The sequence below is a fragment of the Trichomycterus rosablanca genome, chromosome 2, assembly GCF_030014385.1.
Source record: "Trichomycterus rosablanca isolate fTriRos1 chromosome 2, fTriRos1.hap1, whole genome shotgun sequence".
Lineage (NCBI taxonomy): Eukaryota > Metazoa > Chordata > Actinopteri > Siluriformes > Trichomycteridae > Trichomycterus > Trichomycterus rosablanca.
Genome location: NC_085989.1, coordinates 55,797,389 through 55,804,641, shown reverse-complemented (window position 1 = coordinate 55,804,641; position 7,253 = coordinate 55,797,389). Strand labels below are relative to the sequence as shown.

Here is a 7,253-nt window from a genome sequence, read left to right as displayed (position 1 = left end):
GTTACAGGTTCTTAACGGGTCCATGTACGTTTGGTCATTCATTTTTCACTTCAGATCACAAAGTTAAAAAACAAGAAAACGGGTTCTTCTTCGTTTCAAAAAACAATAGTGGAAAATGGGGCGCTATTTGTTATTTGTTTTAGGATTAAAAATCAAATAGCAAACAAACAGAAATTATATTTTAATTTTCTGAAATCAACATTTTCTATCAGTTTAACCAGCAATCAAGTGCTGACATGCACGTATTTGATAAATATAAAGTGTAAATCAAGCACAAGTGTTGACACAGTAATAATAACGTAACAGCGCGTCTCCTATTGTTTTGACCTTTGTGTTTGTATATTTGACGTATGTATTTGCTCTATCTTCAAAAAAAAAACATTACAGGGAAATAATTGCTGTACTGGACATTGTACACCACTGCAGTCAAGTTAGTTTATACTTGAAGATCCGAGACTCATTTATTTATTCATCTTGTATTATAGTTTTTCTTTGTTCCTGGCCAATAAACATCCAAAAAATAACAAAATTGCACGAAAAACTCTGCAGTAAACAAGGAGCAACAACAATTAAATATATTTCAAAATGTTATTTAGTTAAAGCTGTTTATTAAAAGTGCATGAAGCAGATAAAATACATTAAATGCTGTAATAGTTACACAGTGACGTGTACGATTAGTTATGCTGTAATTCACATCACATGACAGCTGAGACGTTAGTAAACAACATTCTCTTTCTTTTTTTTTCTTTTTTTTTTTTTAGGAAAAATAGTTCCTGTGTGAATTACAAAAAACTACAGCAGACACAAAAGTCAGGAGACGCGGCATAACATTATTATTACTGTTTACTCCGTCTTCTCAACATTTGTGCTTGATTTACACTGTTTATATGAACCAAATAATATACGTCAGTGCTTGTAAAAATGATTGATTTCGGAAAATTAAAATACGAGCCGTTTTTCAAATTTTTCTTGTTTGTTATTTGATCTTTAATCTTAAAACGAAAAACAAATAACGACCGTTTTTCAATATTGGTTTTTGAAACAAAAAACGGGTCGTTTTCTTGTTTTTTTTTTTTTTTAACTTTGGGATTTGAAGTGAAAAACGAATGACCAAAGGTACACAGACCTTAGCAGCTTAATTGTGTTACTTTGTAATAGTTATACCAAAACTCTTCTCTTTTTTAAAAGTGTGCATTTGTAAGATCACTTTTGTTCTTTTTAAAGTTGCAGTTTTGTTTATGAGTAGAACCTTAATGATAAGAGTATCTTACATTATTCTGCTCATGTTTATAAAACCCTGTAGCTCCGTTTCTTTAAGCAGAAAAAAGAAGAAACCTTTTTAAAGGCATTAAAGGTTTATTACCTTTCTATAGCCTTACATAACAAATCTAAAGTTGTCAATTATTGTCATCTGTGACTGTAACAACACAATAGAAACAACATTTCAGAGCAGTGAAACTCAAAGCTTTCAGCGACTTAACCTACCTCCAAAAAACACACCCTGAAATAATGCAAAACGCTCTCACCAGTGACGTTCATTCACTGTAAAGACACAACGTATATATGTGTGTGTGTGTAAATTTGTGTGTGTGTGTGTGTGTGTGTGTGTGTGTGATTCATTTAAAATCATTAGTGCTAATTACGACTAAACCAGAAATGAACAGGAACATACTAGGTATCGTTTTCAGTAATGAGATGAGGGGCACAATTTTGTCAACCTCATGATGAAAATAATTGACATAAACTTATTGGTGCTGCTATACAGATAGGCATCGCCATCACAGTTCTGTTCTTCACTACTAAAAGCAAAGCAGTATAATGAATTAAGTCAACAATCTATTACAAGTTAAATGTTTAATTAAAAATGAATTCATTCACTGGTGAACAGAAATGTTATCGACAAGTTTGCTTGGGTGAAAGATTTTTGTGTCTTTTCAGTGAATGAACGTCACTGTTGAGAGTGTTTTGCATTATTTCAAGGCGTGTTTTTGGGGGTAGGATACGTCACAGAGAGCTTTGGGTTTCACTGCTCTGAAATGCTGCTTTGCAAATTCAAAACCAGTGTCAAATAACAAAAGATAAAACAAGAACAACTCTGAGAATTATTATACTTATTAACTCTAAAGCCACAATAAACCTGTCACCACCTAGAACTCATGAATCAAAGTGCTGCCAATTACACACTAATAACATCTACATTTAGGTGATAATTATTTTCAAAGCTCATTTGCATAACAGGGTCCTAACAAAGTGTTTATTGTGCATTTCTAACAACTAATAGTGCAATTATTAGTGATTTCCACATACCAGACCAATTATGTACTAACAAAGGTCATACTAAATAAAGCTTAATGCATACACTGTTACATACACTGCCAGTAAGTTACCGTAATTCAAATTTACAGTACCATAACTGTATTTTCTTTTTACAGTAACTTAATGTTACTGTAATTGCATTTTACAGTAACACCACAGTAAAAATTTAGGTTAATTGTACAGTACTGTAATTATTTGTTAAATTCTTATTTAATTTAAAATTTTAGAAACTCTTAAAACTTGTAAATAGTACTTATTTTACTTATATCTTACACAATACTACTAATTAATCCACACAGACAATTATTGCAACATATCAAATTGTTTGTTTAAATCACTGCAAATGTTTGAAAGTACTTTCAACAAAAACGTGTAAAAATGTAAAAACATAGCGAGAAAAACCACTTCTCAACCTGCTTTGTTCGTTTCCATTCAGCATTGTTCACCTGTAATCACAGAAAGATCATCTTTGACAGTTCTATGCAATTCAATACAGTATCCTCAAAATAGGTAATTTTCACTTCTGTGATGGCAGCATTAACGCAGAAAAGTACATTGAGATTGTAGAGCAAAATTCATTCCGTCAAGGCGACATCTTTTTGGGACGTCCATACATTTATCAACAAGACAAATCAGAAAAAGTTAGGACTGAAATATGTAATTCCTTTCCAGTCTTTCCTTGAGAAACATTGTTTTTAAAGATTTCAATCATTTTCTCACACATTTGTTGACCACCAGAGATCCTCTGCCCACCTTTATTCCAGCCTTTTCTGGATGCTGCTTTTGTACCAAATCATGATTACAATCACCAGTTTGAAATCACATAATTATTTAGTTTTTTTAATTCTTTTCTTGCTCTAAATTACCCCTGTCCCAACTTTTTTGGAATGTGCTGCAGACCTGAAATGCACAAATGGATGTTTATTAACAAATGACATGTAGTTGATCAGACAAAACATTAAATATCTCAGGTTCATTCTGTCTGCAATAAAATAAAAGTCAAAGTAAATGTACGGCACACTGTGTTTTTTTTTATATGCATTTTCCATACCGTCCCAACTTTTTCTGATTTGGGGTTGCAGAAACTGACCATATACTGTACAGTACTACTTACCTAATCCAAGTTTTCCACTCTAACTCGGTTAGCTGGCAAAGAAAAGATGATACTCTGTTGTTAATTACTGCAACCTTCCTCTTCACCATGTCTCCTGTCTTACGACTGACCCCAGTTTTAGCAGTGCATTTTGTTCCTTCATCAGGATTTATTCTTACAAAGAATTTTTAGGCAAGATAAAAGCAATGGAGAAAAACACTCAATACATGATCAATATTATGATTCAATTAATTACTGTATATGCATCTTATAAGAAATACACTTTTCTGTTTGGCTAATAGAAACAGCTAGAAAGCTACAGCATTCATACTTAACAACATTGGGATCAATTGTACTCAAGCAAACTAACCAAAATTAACCTTGTCCATGACAAACAAAAGTAGTACTAAACAGGTTAGTTTCTTTTTAAACTGAACCAAATGTTTCCTTTGTCGACTAACATGCTTGCCTAAACAAATGTATAACAACTAGGGTTTAAGCAGGATAAGCATTGTCCAATATTTTTGTGTAACGGGACACCTTGGCGACAATTATCCCTTACATATCAATGTATTACATATGTATTATATTGCAGTAACTCTTTTTGAAATAATCATTTTTGCATAAAATTCGCATTTATTTTAAAAATACCAATGTTACAGTAGATGCACAGCACCCATTCAGCCTCGTTCACCAAACCATGGCCTCACAGTCCCTCTAATTTGGTGTGTTGGACCATAGTTTGGTGATTGAGGCTGAATGGGTGTTGTGCATCCATTTTAAATGAATGGTAATTTCACACAGAACTCAATTTCAATTAATGTAAACTGAATGTCACTTCAATGTCACAGCTCATCCAATTGGCAAACTTGGCAGCAAAAGTATTAGTGATGAATACCCTTTATTTCAGAAGATGAAAATTCATGGCGAACTATAGCTCAGAGTAAGTGAAAAAGTACATTCCTTGTGACTCATGTAAACTAACGATGACATGCGTGCCAAACTTAGCAAACGCCAATGTTTGGAGAAAAATAAGCTATGTACTTACCTTTGTATGAATTCCAGTGTTGCACATGCAGATTCCTGGTAAAACTCAAGTGCGTCTCCAAAACAAGAGCCACTTTTCCCTCAATGCTGACCATCCACTTTGTTGCAGTGAGAAATGTGTTCCCTAACAGATAAAAAAATGCACATTTAAAAGGCCTAGTCTAAATGGTACATACAAACCTTTCTCAAGATAGGAAGCTTCCTCTTACCAAGCATGATCAGTCTCGGTGTAGCTGGTAGGTTCATGTCTTTCTGGATGGACATTGATGTTGCACATGTCTTTAAAACACAAAGCATGTGGTTATACTACGTTAAAATTTACTTAGTTTATGTTTAATCACATTTGCAGGACTATCTGCCTACTTACCTCTATCAAAATAAAGATGGAGTCTTCTTTTTCAAGGAAGTGTGTCATCATAAGAAGCATCACTGCAATGCCAGTCCGGTTGTGTTGCATGGCTGTCGTGTCACTGTCAATGTCATGCAGAAGACTTTGAATGTCTCTGTTCTGTGACTGTCTTTGAAAGAAGTTTATGATCCTCTTCTCCTTGGTTTGCAGAGCGTCGGCAAGTCGATCACAGATATCAATTCCTGTGAGAGTTTTGAAATGTGCACAGAGTCCTCTTTTTGTAAAGATGAAAGGCCACTGTTCTTCAACCTCAGAGATACTGGGAGGAGGGCAAGTGTTTATCATGTGCCGTTGATAAATATATGTCAAACTTATTGATTTATCAATGTCTGGCATGTCTACAGCTCTGGACCCAGCAGACTGAAATATAGCTACCATAGTTTTTCTTGTTTTCTAAAGAGTCAGCTGTCTCTCCTTCTGGGAGACATTTTGGCTGCCAGTTTATGCAGCCGTAGCTGTCTACCTTGCACCGCACTATTTTAGTGGAAGCGCTCCCATCACCTGTTTCTGAAATTGTCCTTGGTTTCCATATTCTGTCACTTACATTGTTGCGGTTGACATGTTCAACTCTTGTCTTAAGCTGATTACCAAGTGAATAGTAACCTATTCCCAATTGTTCTCCTTCCTCTGCTGTGTCTGTGAAGGTCAAATGATATTTTGACACAATCTATTTTGCTACCTCTGCACAGGCAGCCCTGTTTGGGTTTGGACAGTGATTCTGCATGGCACTCACCACAGTTCTCACCATGGCTCTTATACAGCCAGTGTGAGAGAAGCAGGCATCTTGTCCCAAGGAATTTCTAACTGGCTAAGCCATGAGTTCTGTGTTTTTATAAAAGAGGATCCAGGATAGTGAGGTAATGTAGGATTTGATGTGTGGACATGTTCATCTGTCATTAATATGTACAAGGAAGAGAGGGACCCTGCCTGTTCAGATATACTGCTGTAAGCAGTGTCTCGATCATTCAGATCTTTAAATTCAAAGAAACAAACATATGTACAGGTATTGGTTATTTAAAGTGTATACATGCTGACAATAAAATAACTGGTATGCTTTGAGCTATTTTGCAATACGACTACACTGACCGCATGGAAACCTAGTAGTGAGATAATGAACCTATCATAAAACCATTTTAAAGCTTTTGTGTCTCAAACTGCATTTAGGCAGATGACTCTTCCATCATCACATTCTTTTACATGTATATTTCTAACCTTGTTGTTTAAAAGTCTGGATGACTTTACGACACTGTATTGGGGTTAAATGATGCTGCAAGTCATCCTTCTCAACATAGGCTAGGTCCTCTTTCTTTGTGACTCCAACCACTGATGAAAGGTATTCATCAACAACCATCAACTTCTCATGGTCCAGTTCAGGTAGGGCTCTCTGAATTTCCTGAATGCATTCGACATCCATACCTAAAATGAAGAACACACTGAATGGTGCAAGCTAACAACAGGGAGGTTCATAACATTGTACAGTGGCAGTGGATAATAGTCCTGCAGACTATCTGCATTAATATACACATATTTACTTTCTGACTTACTCAGGTAGTAGACTCGAAGATCAATTAAGAAGACTGAGTGATGTACCAAATCAACAAAATGCACCTGTTTATCATCAATGAGGATCAGTGATATTTTCCCAAAGACCAAAGTGTCACCAGTGTGCTCTAGAACAACAACAAGGCCTTTGGTGTACTTTGTCCCATTGTATACCACTGCTGAAACCTCTGAAGTTTTGTGTTTATCAATATCAGATGACTTTATCCCTGTTGTATGATTGTTCATCAATTTCATTCATCAACTGACCACTACCTAAGTATGACTGCAGAAGTAGGAGTTCCTTGAAATAGGAGTGCTTGCTCTCAAACCTCAGTGTCCACAAGCGTATCGGTGGTCCAAATTTAAGGATAAGGTCCGGATAATGCAACAAGTAGTGATGCTTTGGTTTGAGAGAGTGGTCAGGGAACATGCTTTTGCGCAAATACAAATTCCTCTAGCAACACTTTCAGATAGGCAACCTCATTCACATGAATTTGGAGCACAGATTAATTCAACTATTTCCTTTAGTTTAAGGCACAATAGCCAAACCTCACTTTCAAGAGGACATTTAATCCACCTGCTGACATAGACTGGTAAAAGACGTAAAAGGCACCAATTCTGCACTGCCGAACCACTGAGTTGTTTAGCATGTTTATCATTGCCTAGAAGTTTTTCTGTGAGATTGCTCGATTTATCTGGTCATAGGTGAAATGCTTTTCAGATTTGACCACATATTCAATGTACAGGGCCAAATCTTTGGCTACTATTCCCTCAAAAAGATCATGCCCAAGACATGGAGGAAGGCCAGAGCAGACATGAAAAGAATTGAAACTTGAATCAAACTTG

General features: G+C 35.6%; 1 pseudogene; it reads right to left on the bottom strand.

Annotated features, from left to right (window-relative positions):
- Window positions 1-1,397: 1,397 nt before the first annotated feature.
- On the bottom strand, window positions 1,398-5,613 carry LOC134302492 (uncharacterized; annotated as a pseudogene).
- Between the last annotated feature and the right edge of the window lie 1,640 nt (window positions 5,614-7,253).